This window comes from Chrysemys picta, chromosome 5, assembly GCF_011386835.1.
Source record: "Chrysemys picta bellii isolate R12L10 chromosome 5, ASM1138683v2, whole genome shotgun sequence".
Classification (NCBI taxonomy): Eukaryota; Metazoa; Chordata; order Testudines; family Emydidae; genus Chrysemys; species Chrysemys picta.
Window position 1 is genome coordinate 89,111,867 of NC_088795.1, and position 20,665 is coordinate 89,132,531.

Sequence of the window (20,665 nt, forward strand, 5' to 3'; positions counted from 1 at the left end):
AGTCCAGTGGGGTAAAGGAGTCTGGTCCTATTGGGATCAGGAAGTGGGCGGGCAAAGCCCGCCCACTGCTAAAGGATCCCCCCCCTAGCCGAAGAGGGGGTCCACAGGACCTGGAGACCAGAAAATTACGGGGGACAACTAATAAAGGAACAGGGCTAGGAGTGAGGTCAAAGGGTCAAATGAAGGGAACCAGATAGGGACACCGAGCAGAGAACCCCAGAAAGCGCCCACTGCTCCTCAAAGGCGTCAAGGAAGCCAGTGGACCCCGCCCAGAGGAACTCTGCCCGGATACGTGAAAGAACGGAGGACCTGAAATACACCCCACAGTCACAGGAGACTCCATCGGCCAACCTCCTCACTTCGTGAAGGAGCCGCAAACTGATGTCCCCGGTGGGCTTCGGGATCAGAGCAGAATAAAGGTTGGCCCACCGGGGCTCCTCACCCTCCAGAGGTGGCAGAAGGTCCCGCCACTTCGAATCAGGGCGGGACGCGAGGGTGAGGACATGAAGAACATGGAGCACGAGCATGTATAGATGTTTCCTTGGTGCGGTCCGGAACAGAACCGGCTGCAGATTGTGCAGCCGGCTCATGTCGAATGGACGGGGAGGGGGCCGGTTGGGTCCACAGGGCAGGGGCCCGATGAAAAAATCTGAAGAGCTCGGAGTGGAGGGTGGACAGGGTGTGCCCTCTCGCAGGACCCGGTCGAGATAGTCCCGAGCAGCGGGCGGCAAAGTGGCCCTCACCTCCTGAAGTATGCTCTGGGGAGTACGAGGTCTGGAGAGCCCCATGTGCTGAGCGAGCATCAGGGGATCCAGCCAGTGTCCCCGGTCGTAGTCCAGGAGGTCTCTGACTTTGGTAACTTCTGCCAGGACCAACCTCTGGCGCACCATGGGGGACTCCGCCACTTGCACACGAAGCTGGGGGTTGTGTAGCAGGGGCTCCGCGAGGAGATCTGCCCCCACGGTGAGATCTGCCCCCACGGTGGCCGCCACGGACCTGGTCACTGAGAACAGTTTCCAGGTCCGGAGGAGGTCCTGGTAGAAGACGGGCAGCCCGGAGAGGCCTTGCGGAAGACCTCTCGGGTGGAGACAAAGGAGCTGCCGGTCATATCGGAGCCCTCGGAAGTGGCGCAGGAAGGCGTGTGTCAAGACGCTTCACGCTGGACTACCTGCACCATAAAGGAGCCTCTGCAGGGCCTGGAGGCGGAAGACATGGACCTGAGCGTGCAGACACTTCAGGCCCTGCCCTCCCTCCTCCAGGGGTAGATGGAGAACCCCCGCAGAAACCCAGTGCAGTCCTGATCAAAAGAACTCCAGAATTGACATCCGGAGGTTGGCCAGGAAACCTGGGGCCAGGACCAGGGTGTTGAGCCGGTATCAGAGCATGGACAGGACTAGTTGATTGAGCACCAGTGCTCTCCCTCGAAGGGAGAGACACCGGAGCAGTCCTGTCCATTTCTGGAGCTGCTCTGACACCCTGCCCTCTAAACCTAGCCAGTTCACCGGCGGAGACGGATGCGTGGCAGAAAGGTAAACGCCGAGATAGAGCAGCGGACCCATGCTCCACCGGATGGCCTGAAGCGCAGGTGGGAGGGAGCTTGCCTGCTACCACCAGGCCAGAGCTCTTGACCCAGTTGACCCGGGTGGAGGAGGCCGCCGAATAGATGGTCTGGCAAGCCTCCACCCGCACCAAGTCGCCCGGGTCCTGTACCTCGAGGAGCACATAGTCAGCGTACGCCGACAGGACCAGCCGCAGCTCCGGCTCCCGCAGCACCAACCCTGTCAACCTCCTACGGAGGAGACAGAGGAAGGGCTTGATCGCTAGAGAATACAGCTGGCCCAAGAGGGGGCACCTTTGACGTATTCCTCACCCGAAGCTGACTGGTTTGGTCAGGGTCCAGTTGAGCCTGACCAAACACTCTGCGGAGGTGTACAGCACCTGGAGAAAACCCACAAACTGGGGCCCAAAGCCAAACGCAGAGTGCCCAGATACCCGTGGTCCACCCTGTCAAACGCCTTGTCCTGATCCAGGGACAGGAGGCGAACGACAGACCATCCCTACATCCGAGTTCCAAAAGGTCCCGGACCAGATACAAGTTGTCGAAGATGGTGCGGCCCGGGATGGTGTAGGTCTGGTCTGGGTGGATCACGTCCGCCAGCACGGACCCTAGCTGCAGCGAGATGGCCTTCGCTACAACTTTATAGTCCGTGCTGAGGAGCGAGATGGGACGCCAATTCCGTAAATCGCGGATGTCCCCCTTCTTCGGCAATAAGGCGAGCACAGCTCTCCTGCACGAAAGAGGGAGACCCCGCCCTGCAAGGACTCGGCCCAGATGGTGACAAGGTCCGGGCACGGGAACGTCCCAAAACACGCGGTAGCACTCCACGGTCAGCCCGTCCATACCCGGAGATTTATTGGTGGGTATGCGGCGGAGGGCTTCTGAGAACTCGGCCAGAGTGAGAAGCAGCTCCAGCCGGTCTCGGTCGCCTGCGCTGACCATTGGGAGTTCATCCCAGAGCATTCTGCAAGTGTTAGGATCAGTCGGATCCGGGGAGGAAAGGCCTGTGTAGAAGGCCCTGGCCCTCCCGCACATCTCCGCCGGATCCGTGAAGGGGGTGCCATCCCCTCCTAGAAGGCAGGTGACATGCTCCTTGGCCCCCCTCTTTTTCTCCAGGGTGTAGAAGAAGCGGGAGCCGCGATCCATCTCCCGAAGGAGGCGGATGCGGGGTCGAACAAAGGCACCTCGGGCCCGATGGTCCTCGAGGGTCCAGAGTTCCTCCCACTTCTCCTGGCATGCTCCGCAGAGGGATGGATCACCGGGGCTGGTGGCCAGACGCCTCTGCAGCTCTAAGACCTCCCGTTCCAACTGCCCTATCGCCGCATCCCTCCGTCGGCTGGCGCCCCGGGTGTAGCGACAGCAGAAGAGCCAGGCGCACACCTTCCCCAGGTCCCACCACCGCTGCGCCGAGGGAAAGGCACGCCGCTGCCCTTGCCAGGCCAGCCAGAACTCTCGGAAGGACGCCACGAAGCCCACATCCTCCAACAAGCTATTATTAAAGTGCCAATAGGCCGGCCCCGGCCTCTCCGCGCAGAGAGAGGCTGTCATGGTGGCTAGATGGTGATCTGAAAAAGGGGCTGGCCGGACGCTGGAGGAGTGGGCCCGTGAAAGATGGAAGCGTGACAAATAGATGCAGTCCAACCGGGAGTGGCGCGACCGATGGACCTCCACCCGGACAAAAGTGAATGTCGAAACGTCATCCGGGTGATGGTCGCGCCAGACGTCCACCAGGGAGTGATGTTCTACAATCTCCCGGAGGACATCCGCGGTAGCCGGGTGCTGCTTGGTCCCCAAGCGGTCCCGTTTTTCGAGGGTGGCGTTAAAGTCCCTGCCCAGGACCAGGCACTCGCGAGGATCCAAGGTGCCGAGGAAGGCGGACGCCTGCTTATAAAAACGCAATCTCTCCGGGCCCAATGTCGGGGCATAAACGTTGACAAGATTGACCACAAGCCCCTCCATGCGGACCCAGAGATGCAGCAGGCGGCCCGGCACAGCCTCGGTGACCCCCAGCACCTCGGGCCGTAGGTCGGGGGAGAAGAGGGTCGCCAATCCAGCCGTACGAACTGTGAGGTGGCTAAAGTAGACCCTGTCCCCGCACTCCAGCCACCAGCTAGTTTCAGTGGCCGGATCCGTATGGGTCTCCTGCAGGAAAATCACAGAGTACCCCCCCTCCCGAAGGAAGGAGAGCACCTGGCTCCTGCGGAGACCCATCCTACAGCCCCGGCTGTTTAATGTTGCGAAGATGATCGGTGCCATAAGGAAGGCTGGGGGGGATCCTCGCCGGCAGAGACGCCCATGGCCTCCGTCGGGCCGCGCAACAATCCGTGACCTACCCCATAAGCGATTAAGGAGTCACGGAAGAGGCGGACCCATTGGTAAGCCGCGGCGACCTGCCTCCCTGTCCTCTTACCCTCCCCCATGAGGGCCCTTGTGGCCCGGAGGATCTGATGGAAATCCCCCCATCGCTGGAGTGCAAGCTGTACCTTGTGGAGCTCGAGCCTTCCGCTTGCTCCGCTTCCCCTGTGCTAAGGACCAGCCCTCTATGGCATCATCTGGGAGCTGGCTAACAGGGGTTGGGGCAGGGAGCAAGGGCAATGGCTCAGGGAAGCAGGGAGGTAAAGGTGGGGCAGCATGTAGGAAGGAAGAATCCCCTTGGGGCGGGCTCTCTGCTATGCCCGGCAGTATCCCTACCTCATCCTCCTCCACAGGCCCCGCCAGATAGCAGGCAGCAGAGGAGGGGCCCTCCCGCTCGTCTGGGCGCACTGGGGGAGATACCCCTTGGGCCCGAGCAGGAGCATTGGTGGGCCGGAAGGAGGAGGGGTGGCTTCGGGCACCTGGCAGCCAGGGGCGGCGGCGATGACGGGGCCGGTGCCCTGCCGGGGCTCGGGGGTCCTGGATGCCCCTCCGTGCCGGGCCAAGGGGCAGTCCCTCCGGATGTGCCCCATCGCCCGGCAGAGGTAGCACCAGGCCTCCCCTGTCGAATAATGCACCCGGTAGCGGGCCCCCTGGTAGGAGACCAAGAAGGACCCCTCAAGCACCTCTCCATCACACGCCGGTGGCGGCAGTTGTAACTGTACCTGCCAGCAAAACGAAAGGACATGACGGAGGGCGGGGTCTTTGCAGCCCAATGGGAGAGGGCTGACCACAGAGATCGGCCTCCCCAGGGCAGAGAGGGCGGGTAACAGGGCGGCATTAGGAAGGAAAGAAGGGACAGGTCAGGACCAGTCGGACGCCCAGGTCTTCTAGCGGCTCCAGGGGAACGAACACCCCCCACCACCACCAGGCCCTTCTCTACCGCCTCCTGGGCGGCGGCCTCTGATGCTAGGAAGAAAACGACCTTTCTGTACATCTTGGAGGCTGCCACAATGGCCGTGGGCCCTACCACCCTCGCCAATGCCCGCACGTAGGTCTCCACTTGGGGAGAGGCGGGTACCAGGAGGCAACGGACGCCGTGCTTCCTGGTCAAGGTGGGGAAGGGGCCCGGCCGCTATAGATGGTAGCAGAGGCAGTGGTCAGTTGAGATGATGATGCAGTGGCAGGCGGGGGGGTCGCCCCCACCTGGGCGTATGCCCCAGGGGCTGGAAGAGGGACACCCACAGAGCTGGTCGAGGGAACAGCGGGGAGGGACGCCGCGGCCGGTGGCAGGGCCGCGGCAGTGAGGGCAGCCCCCGCCATGGAGGGCCTGGCCTTTTTGGTGGGGCCTTTACCTTTCTTTGTGCCCTGACCCTTCCTGCCGGCTGGGGGGGCTCCCCAGAGTCAGAGGGGGCGAGGGACATGGCAGCAGCGGAGGTCACCTCATTACCCTCCACTGCCGGCGCTCCAGCAGGGGCGGTAGCAGGTGGCTCGGCAGCGGCGGTTGAGGTAGAGCCTAGGGGGGGACGATGGTGGGGCGGGTGGAGGAGGGGCAGCAGGGTCTGCCCGAGGGATCCCATTTGCCTCATCCCCTGCCATAATGAGGACGGGGGGAGGACAAACACCGGAGGGGGGCAGGGAAAGGGGAAGCAGGTCGACCACTCCTCCCCGCTAGGCTGCAGGCAAGGGGGGAGGGCGCCAAAAAAGGAGGTGGGCTGGATGGGGGGGCTATCAAGGGCTAGGGGTCAGTCACCGACTCGGGGAGGGTTTCCGGCTCCTCTAGTCGCACCAAGGAAGGGGGACATAACAGCATTGGGAGGTACAGTGAGACAGGTTCAAACTAAAATGGGGAGGGGCACAAGCGCATGGGAGGGGACATGGGCGCACAAGGGGAGGGGCTAATCAGGGCAAGGGGGCTGCAGGGGGAAGGGAACAACCAGGCTGGGAGTGGAGCAGGGGAACCACGGGGCTAGCTTCCGAGGCTGGGGTGGGTCAAACAGAGAAAGGCTGCAGAGGGCAAAGGCGGGGCAGGCAAACAAACGGGAGCTAGTGAGGGGCTGGGGCAAGGGAGAGGGGCAAAAGGCTGCAAGGGGCAAATGGGTAGGCAGCAGGGGCAAAGCTGGGGGCTTGCTGCAGGGGGGAGGGGATTAGTCCAAAAGGGGGGGCACGTGCATCCACGTGTCCTTGTAACAAAAAGAAAGTCTTTTTAGGTTGGCTGCTACTTCAGGCCCAATGGTAGCAACAGAGCGTGGCAAGCCTAGGTGAGCAGCTGAGTCCCAGAGGCAGGAGCTCGAGGCAGATGGTATGTAGCCGGTGGGAGTGGTGGAGGGGGCAACAATGATGGTGGTGGTGGGGGTTGGGGGGGAGACATAGATGGACCAGGGGGCAGGCTCCATGCCACAGCCCCTGTGTCCCCACAAACACAGTCTAGACCTCCACCACAAGAGCACAGTTCAAAAGTTACTCAGTCCATGAGGGCCCCCTCCACGGTGGTCTGTAGAATTCCTATGCACTCCCCCACTGGCAGATGGTCATCTTCTTCTCCTCCTCCTCGGGGCTCCAGCAGCAAACACAGCAGCTTTAGGTGGCAGTCTGGTGGCCAGCAGGAAGGACCCCACTCAGGTGGTGGTGGTGGCGGGGTGGTGTCCACAGCAGCACGAGCAATGGCTGGGGTCCCTCCCTCCCCTCCTCTGGGGAGTGGGCCAGCAGGCCCCCCCCCCAAGGGACTGTAGCTGGAGCAGCAGCAACCAAGGGTGCGGGGCTCTAGCAGCCAGCCAGCAAGCAGGTAACAGAGAAGGGGGGGCGGGGTCTGGCTCAGCCAGGGGAGTAGCTGGAGCAGCAAGAGCAGCAGTTGTAGGGAGAGCCCAGAGCCTAGTAGCAGGAGCAGCCCCCTACCTCCCTCCCTCCAGGCCAGAGGGCTACAGGAGAGTGATCTATGGGAGAGATCTATTAGGGCTGGTCCACACTAACCCCCCACTTCGAACTAAGATACGCAACTTCAGCTACGTGAATAACGTAGCTGAAGTCGAAGTATCTTAGTTTGAACTTACCACGGGTCCACACACGGCAGGCAGGCTCCCCCGTCGACTCCGCGTACTCCTCTTGCGGAGCAGGAGTACCAGCGTCGACGGCGAGCACTTCCGGGATCGATCACAGAAAATCAATTGTTTACCGCCGGACCCGGAAGTAAGTATAGACGTACCCTTAGCCTCAGATTAAGCAGGTTTTCTGTTCCCTGAGTGACCAGAGCAGGGGCTGCACTTGAGTAATCAGGAACCCGCTAGAACCAGTTAAGGCAGGCAGGCTAATTATGACACCTGGAGCCAATTAAGAAGAAGCTGCTAGAATCAATTAAGGTAGGCTAATCAGGGCACCTGGATTTTAAAAAGGAGCTCACTTCAGTTTGTGGTGCGAGTGTGAGGAGCTGGGAGCAAGAGGTGCAAGGAGCTGAGAGAGAGAGGGTGTGCTGCTGGAGGACTGAGGAGCACAAGCGTTATCAGACACCAGGAGGAAGGTCCTGTGGTGAGAATAAGGAAGGTGTTTGGAGGAGGCCATGGGGAAGTAGCCCAGGGAGTTGTAGCTGTCATGCAGCTGTTACAGGAGGCACTATAGACAGCTGCAGTCCACAGGGCCCTTGGCTGGAACCCAGAGTAGAGGGCGGGCCCGGGTTCCCCCCAAACCTCCCAATTGACCTGGACTGTGCGTTCTTCCAGAGGGGAAGTTCTCTGGGCTGTTCCCCAACCCACATGGTGAATCTCTGAGGCAAGAAAATCCGCCAATAAGCGCAGGACCCACCAAGATAGAGGAGGAACTTTGTCACATCATTCAAGAACAAGATTTTGCAGTTTCTCTGAAAACATCCATTCCATGTGCAATGGCAGTCAAAAAAGCTAACCAAATGTTAGGAACTATTAGGAAAGGGATACGTCATAAGATAGAAAATATCATAGTGTCACTGTAATCCATGATATACCCAGACCTTGAATAGTGTGTGCAGTTCTGGTCTTCCCATCTCAATACAGGCATATTAGAATTGGAAAAGATACAGATAAGGGCAACAAAAATGATTAGAGGTATGGAGCAGCTAACATATGAGGTGAGATTAAAATGACTGGGATTGTTCAATTAAGAAAAGAGATGATTAAAAGGGGGTATCAAATCATGAATGGTGTGGAGAAACTAGGGGTCACCTGGTGTGGAGAACTAGGGGTCACCTGATGATGACGATAATCAGCATGTTTAAAACAAACCGAAGGAATTACTTCTTCACACAATTCACAGTCAACCTGTGAAACTCATTGTCAGGGAATGTTATGAAGGCCAAAAGTACAACTGCGTTTCAAAAAGAATTAGGTAAGTTCATGGGAGATAGGTCCATCAATGCACATTAGCCAAGATGGTCAGAGATGCAACTCCGTGCTCTGGGTGTCCTTAAGCCTCTGACTGTAAGGAGCTGGTTGGGACTGGATGACAGGGGATGGATCATTCAATGATTGCCTTTTCTGTTCATTCCCTGTGAAGCATCTGGCACCAGCTACTGTCAGGAGGCCGGATATTGGGATAGATGGACCATTGGTCTGACCCAATATGGGTATCCTTATGTTCTTAAGATCATTCTTTTACAGTTACTTCCTGACTAGCCTCATTAAACTGATGTTAATGGCCCAGAAATTTAGGGTCCTATAATGTAAGTAGGATGAAACACTGACTAGAATCCAAAAGCTTTTGCTGTAAAAACTCTGGGTACCCTTTTATGTTAACTCTTCAATCAGCTTATAAGAAAACAAAAATATCCATTATTGGGATTTTAAAATATCAATTTAATTACCTTCTCTAAATGGGTTACACAAAAATCCCTGATTTCCAAACTTCTAGATTCCCTGAAAAGAAAATGGAGCATGTGCTATGCTGCAGCCAAACATCAAAGCTGTAGCAAGTCGGACAAGCTTCATTACACACTGCAGACCAAAACTGAGACTATTGATCCAGGAATGTCAATTAGAGAAGAACTAAATAGTTTGTACCAACTGTACGAATCTTCACGTAGACTCACGGAAAGAACTAAAATCTTGCCAAAAGAAAAAAATATATATTTTCTTCATATCACAGGTCTTTGAGTTCTGACCAAGGATTGTGTTCTACTTTTAATTTTTTCAGAAAAACCTGGTGACGTGATAAGTCTCTGTGGGTTGCATCAGTCAATTTACATTACACTATATGACATGATATGACTGATGAAACCTGGCAAGGTGTCACAGTGCCAAGCATCAGATGGAAATTGGAAGAAAAAAAGTATTTTTCTCAAGACAACACTTTCATAACCACAGTGCCTTGGGGTGGTATGTAGGGAAGAAGATGAGGGGAAAGCAGGACTTTGAAAAGCATGACTAAACAAACAGTGAACAGAAACAGAACAATATTTCTGGATGGAAAATCTGAAGTTTTCAAGTTACAGTAATTCAGGATTGATATTACAGTGTAAACCAGATTTTGTTTTCCTACTTAACTGTGGCCTAGAGGTCTCTCTCAGGAATCTCCACTTTATGAATGAACCCACTACATAGTCAGCAACTTTTGTCAAGATTCTTCTGAGGGCTACATCTCTGATGAATTGCAGAAAGCCCCAGAGCCAAACTCTGTTTCTTCTTCTCCCTCTGGATACTCAGGAAACATTGGTGCAACACAGCTTACAAAGCAACATAGCCAATTTCTGTCTTTAGAGATCTTGAAATATTAAGCATGAAGTAGAAGCTACAACACTTGTGACACTTTTATTTGTCTATCTAGAATGCAAGGAATCTTATTTTGTGCAAGAAAAGTGTGGCAGCACACTGGTGAAACCAGCCATTGAGAAAATGAATATACATACTTTCAGGACTAGCAAGACCTGGAGGCAGAAGCTGTATTTTTGTTTCCAGAAAAAAATAGTTATAGATTTCCCCATTAAGGAGCTTCATAGCTAACCTTGAAATTTTATAAATATTATATTAAAAGGTGAGCATAGGAGTTCCCAGTTATTTTGCCACTAAAAATAATGGAGTCACCATAGCCATTGACACTTTACCTTATGAGAACCTCACTAAATAATGAAAATAATTTACACCCACATTGCGGAGGTGCCAAAGTTTAATTTAAAAATCTTGATGATATAGGGTTTGCTGATATCATTTATAGAACTTCTATTTCTCTCTCATTCCACCACCATTTTCCGTTTGTCTTTAAATTGTGTTAGTTCTTTCCTACTTTATCACACAAAGGGAGAAAAAGACTGTTCATGTTCTGAAAGCTTGCATTCTTGTAACAAGCTTAAAACTTCACATCTTCCTTTTTTATTTTAAATTGTAGAACATCAGCCAGACAGGGAAGTTACTTCAAAGAATTGTCTTTAGGGAGCTGATGGATAAACAAAATGTATAAAGCTACACATCCAAAGGTCTCCCACATGTCAGTTCTCAGGCTGAATCAAACCGCTTTGTAAACATTGTGTATGGAGATGCCTTAGTGGTTCTGTACTTAAGGATGGGTTTAGTTTTTCCCCTAAAGTACGGTGTAAATCTCCTAATTAAGAATTATAATTCACAGAAATGAAGGTTTTGACAGGACAATATTTATTTTCTAGGTCTTTTTCACAGTCTTTAGGACCTTCTTTTCAGAGTTCTGAAACATTTAAAATCACTCCTTTTCAAATTTTCTACGGAGACTTGCCACCTTTCTGGGGACCCCTAAAACATAACAGTCTTGAAGTTACTCCTTCAAAATTTCACACAGGTCTTCACATTATGAAAAGTACAACATGGGATTAAAAAAAAGAATTCATAATAAATCATTCAGCCTCTGATTTCTCAGTCATAACTTATATTTCACTACAGTGTGTGACAGAACATCGAACCTTTGTGGAGGACTCCTGTTGCCAGCCTTAACACATCCCAGGGAGGCTGCAGAGGAAGAGGGGGAGTGTGGATATTGCCAAGGGGCTGGGAAGTAGGGCTGAGCAGTAGAGCTCCCAGCTGACTCCATGTACCCAGTTGTTACCCCAAGAACAGATTCAGGGGTCCCAGGGCAGCCCTCCTATTGCATACATCCAGGTTCTCAAGATGTTGAGCTATCAATCTGTTCCTGCAAGGTGAAAGGAGGGGATCTGTCCTAGTAGAATTGCCAGGGTTTACCAAGGATCTCCCTATGCCCTTCCAGAAACTCCTCCAAACAGACTAGATCTGTTCACACCTGGGAGGAAACGGATACAACCCAGGCAGTACTTTTCCAAAACAACGTATTTTCTTTATTTAGTGTAACCAGCCTTTCCTAAAACAATTAATCTAAACCCATATTAAAACAAACATAAATCCCTTAGCACAGGTATATAAGTTAAAGTTATATATATGGTCTTATGCCTAAAACCATACTGTCATACAGCTGGAATGGCTTAAGTGACTATGTTCTGCACATGGTGATCAGTCATATGTAGGACACTAACAGCAATCTTAATAAACTAAACTTTATGCATATAGAACAAGGTAACATTCATAACACAAACACATGTCTTTATTATCCCAAGCATATACATTTATTAACCTTATTTCTATTCTATATCCTATACTATGGCTGACGTGCTTACTCTCCGTAGATCCTTCTGCTTTATCTCAGAATCCTTTTCTGCTCTGTCCCAGCAGCCTGCTGCTGCTGTCACCCTGCAATTGCTTCTTTCTTCAGGTCTTCTTCCTTGCTGGTCTTTGCTTTTGTAGGTTTCTCTGATCTTCTCCTGCTCCTACCTGATTGACTTTTGTCTGCCTGCTCTCTGCCTTATATACAGTTTTTGGCTTGTTCTGATCGGTTATTTTTCATCTATCATTAGCATACCAATCCTCTAATCACCTTTAGACCTTCTCTGTTTGGTCCATACTTATAGCTCAGTGACAACTGCTAAATCTTGCTGTCAATCAAAGCTGTTACACAACAAGTTTTAAGTATTATGGGATGTTATTATTATGGTATGCTGACCGTCACCTAGTTTGGGACTGAGTATGCCTGTATGATCCCTCCCTACAGTTTTGGAGTCACCTTTACCTGACCTCAGTCCACACCCTGCCTACCAACCTCTTAGTCATAGGCTGAACTGCTTGGAAATGCCAAGTCACTGTCCTTGGCTGTGCGCCCACATTGTGTGCACACTTACAATTAACAAACTTTTAAACTATAAACAGTTACCTTATTTCTTTAATAAATAGCCTGACAGGGTCAGGCCAGATGGCTACAGGAGAGTGATCGAAGGTAGATATATTAGCCCCAGATTAAGCAGGTCTCTTTTCCCTGGGTAAGATAATGGGCTGTTCTAGAACAATCAGGAAGTTGCTGGAACCAATTAAGGCAGGCTAATTAGGACACCTGGTTTTAAAAAGGACCTCACTTCAGTTAGTGCGGCACGTGGAAGGAGCTGGGTGCAAGAAGCTGAGAGTGAATAGGCGTACTGCTGTAGGATTGTGAAGTGCAAGCGTTACCAGACATGAGGAGGAAGGTCCTGTGGTGAGGATAAAGAAGGAGTTGGGAGGAGGCCATGGGGAAGTAGCCCAGGGAGTTGTAGCTGTCATGCAGCTGTTACAAGAGACACTATAGACAGTTGCAATCCACAGGGCCCTGGGCTGGAACTCAGAATAGAGCATGGGCCTGGGTTTCCCCCATCCCCATCAACTCCCTATTTGAGACAAGAGGAGGTGACCAGGACTGTGGGCCCCACCAGAGGGGAAGGTCCCTGGCCTATCCCCCGACCTACTAGGTGGGTCAGCAGAGACTGCGGGGATTGTTCTCCTCCCTTTCTCCATGCTGGCCAGTGATGAGGTTAGCTGAGTGAATGGCAGGTTTGAGCCACTAGCAAAAGTGGCCAAACTGAGGGCTGCCAGGAATCTCTGAGGCGAGCAAATCTGCCAATAAGTGCAGGACCCACCAAGGCAGAGGAGGAACTTTGTTACAACTGGTGTTAGAAGTGGGATTTGGTATGCACAGCGCGGTGGAAGAAGGAGGGTGATATTTTAAAAAAAAAAGGTGTGGGGGGTTCCACCACAATGGATGACGTAGTGCAGGCACTGATACAAGCCACGGCTGCCCAGCACGAGGCTACCCGTTTCCAGGCAGCCGCCCAATGGGAGGCAGTGTGGTTGCAGCAAGAGACTAATCGCCTTCTGATGGACCAGGCTGCTTAAGGCCGTGCTATGTTGCGGGAACTGGTAAACCAGATAAAGACCCTTACAGAGCTGAACCATGGCCATGATGGGATGCAGCTCATATGGTCCAGCAATTGGCTGCAGAAAATGATGCAGGAGGATGATGTAGAAGCATATCTCCTGGCCTTTGAGAGGACAGCCCTATGGGAGGCTTGGCCTCAAGATCAGTGGTCTGGCATCCTCACTCCATTCCTGTGTGGGGAGGCCCAGAAGGCCTACCATGATATGTCTGAAAAGGCTGCGGTAGACTACCCCCAGCTGAAAGCAGAGATCCTGGCCAGATCTGGGGTAACAACCGCAGTGCGGGCCCAGCAGTATCATGAGTGGACCTTCAGCCCCTCTCTTTTTCCACCTGGGCCCTCCTGGTACCCAGTTGCCCAAGCTCTGGGGCTTGGTGCTGCTAGTTTAACACAGGGTGCCTCTTCCTTAATTGGTTGGGTCAGCTTCCTTGCCGTCCTTCGCCTCTCTACCAGTGTGACAACCTTGTCATAGGTGGAGGGTTCGTTCTGGCTTACCCAGGTGCGAAGGTCTGGTGGTAGTCCTCTCATGTACCGGTCGATGACCAGAACCTCTAGTATCTCCTTTGGACACTAGGACTTGGTTTGTAACCACTTTAGTGAGAGATGGATAAGGTCATATAATTGGGACTGTAGGGTTTTGTTTTCCTGGTACCTCCACTGGAGGCTACAAAGAATCGGATCACTGAGGGGGAAGAGGATAGTGTCATAAGATTGCCCAAAACAAGAGACCAGGGAATGCCTAGGGCACCATACAGATGTTATGCCTGTGGGGAGTGGGTACACTTAGCTGCACAGTGTCCCAATGCCAAGGAGCCTATGCAGTGTAACCTGGGGACTGGGCAGACCCATGCTCCCTAATCCACCTGGTGGGGGTCGCACTAACCCTGCATATGTACACCAGACCAGTAAAACTAAATGGAGCAGAGACCATGGCACTGGTTGATTCGGGGAGTGCGATCGTGCTTATTTCAGGGAAGCTTGTGAAGCGTAATCATCTGCTACAGGCAAAGCACACAGGGGTGACATGCGTCCATGAGACAGTTAGTTACTACCACACCATCCCAGTAAAAATTTAAATCCAGGGGAACACCACTGAGGTAGCAGCAGGTGTAGTCCCTAAACTCCCATACCCGGTACTCATAGGGAGGGATTTCCCAGGATTTGGAGACTTACTCCCAGTAGGGGGATTGGAGAAGGGGGGAAACCTTGAAGTTAGTGAGGCATCCACAGTAAACTGTCAACCCCCAATCTTCTCTGAAATATCCCCAGATTTGTTCTCTATTCACAGGCAGGGTAGAAAGATGAAAAGGGAAAGAAGGGCAGCTAAGGCCTTGGGGACCTTGATCCTGGCCCAGGGACAGAGGGTTGCCCTTGTGGGCAGGCAGACCAGGGTAGCTGGAAAGGAGGCTGCCCAGGAGGAGGAAGCGCCCAAGCCTGATCCCCACCCTAATGTCTCTGAACCAAGAGAGGCAACAGAGACTGGCCCCCTAGAGCTCGGGCAGATTAGCCCTGGGAGAGAAAATTTTGGATGGGACCAAGCTGAAGACCCAAGGTATGACAACATTAGGAAGGAGGTGACAGAAATAGATGGGGTCCCTGTGGAAGGGAAACCTAGGGACCAGGACCCTATTTCATAATGAAAAAGAATCTCTTGTACTGGGTTGTACCAGTACAGGGGCAGAAGGCACAGCAGCTTCTAGTACCTCAAAAACATTAGAACACTGTATTAAGCCTTGCCCATAGTCATCTTTTTGGGGGGCATTTGCGGGGTAGAAAAGACCCTGGCACGGGTCCTACGATGGTTCTTCAGGCCCAGAGTACATGAAGTGCAGAGGTACTCTGCCTCCTGCCTGGAGTGTCAGCTGTACAGTCCCCATCCTCACTTGAGGGCACCTTTAGTGCCCCTTCCCATCATAGAGGTCCCCTTCCAGTGAATAACCATGGACCTAGTGGGACCCCTGGAGAAGACGGCCCGGGGCCACCAATATATACTACTCATTCTGGATTATGCTACTCACTACCCAGAAGCTATCCCCCTGCGGAACACGGCCTCTAAAACGATAGCCAAAGAGCTGGTGGGGATCTTTGCCTGAGTGGGGCTACCAAAGGAGATATTAACAGACCAAGGAACCCCATTTATGTCGAAGCTAATGAAGGACCTCTGTACACTGCTTCATATACATACCCTGAGAACTTCAGTCTATCATCCGCAGACTGATGGACTGGTAGAAAAGTTTAACTGAACCCTCAAGGTTATGATAAGGAAGGTGGTAAGTCGGGACGGGACACCCTATTACCTTACCTTATGTTCGTCATCCGGGAGGTACCTCAGGCCTCAACTGGGTTTTCCCCTTTTGAACTATTATATGGGCACCACCCCTGTGGCATATTAGATATTGCCAAAGAGATCTGGGAAGAGGAACCCAATGAGGGGAGAAGTATAATTGAACATGTATTGCAGATGTGAGACCGGTTTACCCAGGTCACCCCATTGTATGGGAACATTTGGAAAAGGCGCAGGAGGACCAGCGAACCCATTACAATCGCCAGGCAAAAGTCCAACAATTCCAACCAGAGGATCGGGTGATGGTGTTGGTACCCACGGCAGAAAGCAAGCTTTTGGCCCAATGGCAGGGGCCCTATGAGGTGTTTGAACCTGTGGGGGAAGTAACCTACAAGGTGCAGCAGCCAGGATGCTGGAAACAAGAACAGATCTATCACATTAACCTCTTAAAGCCTTGGCACCAGCAAGAGGCATGTGTAGTGGTCCAAGAGACCCCTATCCAAGGGAAATAACCTGCAGGAGCAGATCAGGATATCCACTGATCTGACACCGAACCAGAAGAAGGAGGTAACTGAGATGATCAACCGACACCAGGACGTGTTTTCAACCAAACCAGGCCGGACCACCGAAGCATATCACCACATTATCACAGACCCTGGGGTAAAGGTAACTTTAAGGCTCTACCGAGTACCAGTGGCAAAAAGGGAGGAGATCAAGGCAGAGGTAAAAAGGATGTTGGAGCTGAGAGTCATCAAAGAGTCCCACATGTAATGGTCGAGCCCGATTATGTTGGTACCCAAACCTGATGGCACCACCGGGTTTTGTAATGACTTTTGCCAGCTGAACAAGATATCCAAATTCGATGCATACCCCATGTCATAGGTTTCACCCCCACTCTGAACTTTAGGGTACAGATGTGGGGACTGCATGAGAACCCCTAAGCTTAATTACCAGCTTAGATCTGTATGCTGCCACCACCAAATCATTTAAACAACTGTTTGAGTCATTTGGGAACTCTGTCTCCCTCCCCCCCCAAAAAAATATCTCCCTCCCAAGTACTATAACCCTTCCCTGGGTAGCCTTGAGAGACTTCTCCACCAATTTCCTGGTGAACACTGATCCAAACCCCTTGGATTTTAAAACAAGGAAAAATCAATCAGGTTCTTAAAAAGAAGACTTTTAATTAAGGAAGAGGGGTGAAAGGAATACCTCTGGCATGTAAGCTACTCTCACAGACAACAGATTCAAAACACAGAGGATGTTCTCCTGGGAAAAAACCTTAGTTACACATAAAAAAAAAACCACCCAATTTGTTTATCCCTCTAATGCAAAAAGACAAAGTCACAAAAGGAAATAAACATAAGCTAATTCATTCCTTCTCTAATACTCATTACCCTGGTTGATTCCTGGATCTTTTCACTCCGGCACAAAACTTAATGAAGAGACCAAAGGAAGAACTTCCCTCTTTCCTCTTGAAACATCTTGCCCTCCTGCCCCCCCCCCCCTTGGTTCCTCTGGTCAGGTGTCAGCTAGGCTATGTGAACTTCTTAACCCTTTACAGGTAAAAGAGGAATTAATCCTTAACTGTTTATGACACCCCATAACTCATATCAATAAGTTAGTTGACCGCCTGGGTAATGCCTGATTTTTGACCACCCTTGATTTAACAAAGGGATACTGGCAGATTCCCCATGCCAAAGAGGCGAAAGAAAAGACAGCATTCTCTACACCAGAGGGTCTGTTTCAATATACTTTTTCTTCCTTTTGGACCGCACGGGGCACCTGCCACCTTCCAGCATCTTATGGACAAGCTCCTGTGGCCCCATACCAGTTATGCAGCTGCATACCTGGACGACGTGATTATTCATACCCCCGACTGGGAGACCCACTTAGAAAAGGTGGAAGCAGTTCTGGACATGCTAAGATGGGCTGGCCTCACAGCCAACCCTGTCAAGTGTGCTCTAGGGCTAGCTGAGGCTAAATACCTTGGCTACATTGTAGGAAGGGGCATGGTCAAGCCCCAACTGAACTGGAGGCCATCCAAAATTGGCCCCGGCCAAATCGGAAAAAACAAGTCCGGGCATTCCTGGGTGTGGTGGGGTACTACTGGCGATTTATTCCCCATTTCGCCACCAGAGCAAGTCCCCTGACAGACCTGATAAAACCCCGGGGTCCAGACGTGGTGAAGTGGACAGACGCTGCAGAGAAAACATTTACGGATCTACGAATCGCCCTCTGCAGTAACCCTGTGCTCATAGCCCCGGACTTCAACACAGAGTTTATTCTACAAACAGATGCATCTGAAGCAGGATTAGGAGCTATCCTATCACAGATGGTCAGAGACAAAGACCACCCGATCCTCTACCTCAGCAGGAAACTCCTCCCGAGAGAGCAGAAGTATGCAGTGGTTGAGAGAGAGTGTCTTGCTGTGAAATGGACCATGGAAACACTTCGGTATTACCTATTGGGACGACAGTTTACCCTTGTCACCGACCATGCACCCGTCCAGTGGATGCAGTGAAATAAAGAGAAGAATGCAAGGGTGACCAGATGGTTCCTGTCCCTACAACCTTTCCAATTCACCATACAACACCGGGCCAGAAGCCACCATGGCAACGCAGATGGCTTGTCACGGGTACACTGCCTGACGTCTCAAGTTGCCCCAACCCCATGGTGTTGAGTGGGGGGGAGGATATGTGACAGGGTCAGGCCAGATGGCTACAGGAGAGTGATCGAAGGCAGATATATTAGCCCCAGATTAAGCAGGTCTCTTTTCCCTGGGTAAGATAATGGGCTGTTCCAGAACAATCAGGAGGTTGCTGGAACCAATTAAGGCAGGCTAATTAGGACCCTTGGAGCCAATTAAGAAGCTACCAGACTCAATTAGGACAGGCAGGCTAATCAGGGCACCTGGTTTTAAAAAGGACCTCACTTCAGTTAGTGTGGTGCGTGGGAGGAGCTGGGAGCAAGAGATGCAAGAAGCTGAGAGTGAATAGGCGTACTGCTGGAGGACTGCGAAGTACAAGCATTACCAGACATCAGGAGGCAGGTCCTGTGGTGAGGATAAAGAAGGAGTTGGGAGGAGGCCATGGGGAAGTAGCCCAGGGAGTTGTAGCTGTCATGCAGCTGTTACAAGAGACACTATAGACAGTTGCAATCCACAGGGCCCTGGGCCTGGGTTCCCCCCACCCCCCTCAACTCTCTATTTGAGACAAGAGGAGGTGACCAGGACTGTGGTCCCCACCAGAGGGGAAGGTCCCTGGCCTATCCCCCGACCAACTAGGTGGGCCAGCAGAGACTATGGGGATTGTTCTCCTCCTTTTCCCCATGCTAGCCAGTGATGAGGTTAGCTGAGTGAACAGCAGGTTTGAGCCACTAGCAAAAGTGGCCAAACTGAGGGTTGCTGTGAATCTCTAAGGTCAGCAAATCTGCCAATAAGCGCAGGACCCGCCAAGGCAGAGGAGGAACTTTGTCACAATACTTATTTGCAAACTTATTAATCTTAATGTTATGGTCTAATGCTGCCACCCCATTTCTTACCAATTTAATTAATTTTATTTCAGTTTTCCCCTCTTTTCAGTTAATGGTGGCAGAGCAATGTTTTCCAGTGCTATGCTTGCAAACAAGATAGAGCAGCTCAAAATCCTTCCATATCACTGTTACATACCCTTTGCAGTCCTTCTGCAGAACTCAAGTCCTTGACCTCAATGGGTATCCGGGATGTATAATTGTGTGGGCCCTTTCCCTATCTTCCACCTTCTCTGAATCCCAATCCAAAGTGAAAAGATGCTTTTCTTCCCCCTTTATTGTTAATTAATTAATAATTAGAATGTTTATTAATAACATGTTGTTAGTTGTGCAGGAAAGTGTGACAAACCTAGAAAATGCATGAGTGTAATGCAATATGCATGACATTTGACAGGTCTGTATACAAATGTGATGTATGTTGACTCATGCTCAAATGCACACCTGTCACCATTTCTTTCAGCAAGCACAGTAAGAAACCCAGCTTTCAATATTTATTCAGAAGACTCTACTGTAAGGGATTTTGCTGCTTTCTCTATGAAGCCACTCCATGAGTGTTAATATAGTTTGTTCCAAGTTTAAAGCCATATTTGGCCTGCAGGTTGTTGAGTATTTAAAAATCTCTGTTATTGAAATCCTATTTAGTTATTGTGTAAGCCACCTTAAACAAAGAGGCAAATTTTTGTTTGTCCTGGTGCTACATTTTATGGAGCAATCTAGTAAAAATGGAGTAATTGGACAAAATGACATATTTTTGGCTTCCGTGCATTTCCAGCAAAGCAGTTTGTGTACATGAGGGAATTTCATTCCAAAGGTCATACATACACTTAGAAAAGGAGTGCTCCTATCAGTAAGCTTTTTATGCTTTCTGCAAATTATACTAAACGTTTCATGTTTTTGACAAGAAACTCATGGATGTTTGTCTTTCTATGAATTATGGGAAAATGAGTTTTCATCTGAGTCTCAATCCTTAGCATATTCTTCTGTCATGTGTTTTAATTCACAACTAGCTTCCCCTCAACCCCTCCACAAATGATAAAAACAACTAGAGCAACTTGATGTGTTTTAGGTGTGTTCAACAACTTTTAAAATATGAGCTAAGTCTTTGCGCACATAGCGTTTTAAACTAATGTGTGTAAAATATGGGTGAGGAAAAGATTAACTTGCAAATTAAGCTGCCCAAGTCTAGCAGTAACAGCTACATTTTCAATTGTCAGGCTTCAATCAAGTATTTGAGAGAAACCATCTTTTGTCCTACAATCAGATCAAGTTGTGTTTTACAGCTGCAGGAAATGGTCAAATTGTAACTAATTTTAATACAAAGTCCATTCTAAATTAGCTGGTGACTTAAAATATTGGCTGGCAAAAATAACTACCTTGGAACAACCTGAACTATTGTAACTGGGGCTGTTTTATTTACTTGCTTGGTTTGTTTATGGTTGTCACTCCAGTGCTGCAGTAGTTAATTGTATGTTCTGCGTATAGCAGTGTGTTTGCCTTGATTCCCCAGGTCTTTCTGAAAGAAATGGGGTTTTATGAATGATGATTGAGTATTTTATCAATAATTTCTCCTGTTTTTTTTTTTAAAGTGGATGAATAAGAGCGTGTCAATCAATGCATTTAATGAAGTTGTGGTAGGTGGTGGTTTAAAAAATTAACTGCCTCCATTATATTTGAGGCATGTAACTCTTTAGGACCATGGATTTCATGG

General features: G+C 50.8%; 1 protein-coding gene across 2 annotated transcripts in view; it reads left to right on the forward strand.

Annotated features, from left to right (window-relative positions):
- The window catches only part of SGCZ (sarcoglycan zeta), an 895,864-nt gene that overhangs the window by 791,238 nt on the left and 83,961 nt on the right, over nt 1-20,665 (forward strand). The gene's annotated exons all lie outside the window — the stretch shown is intronic.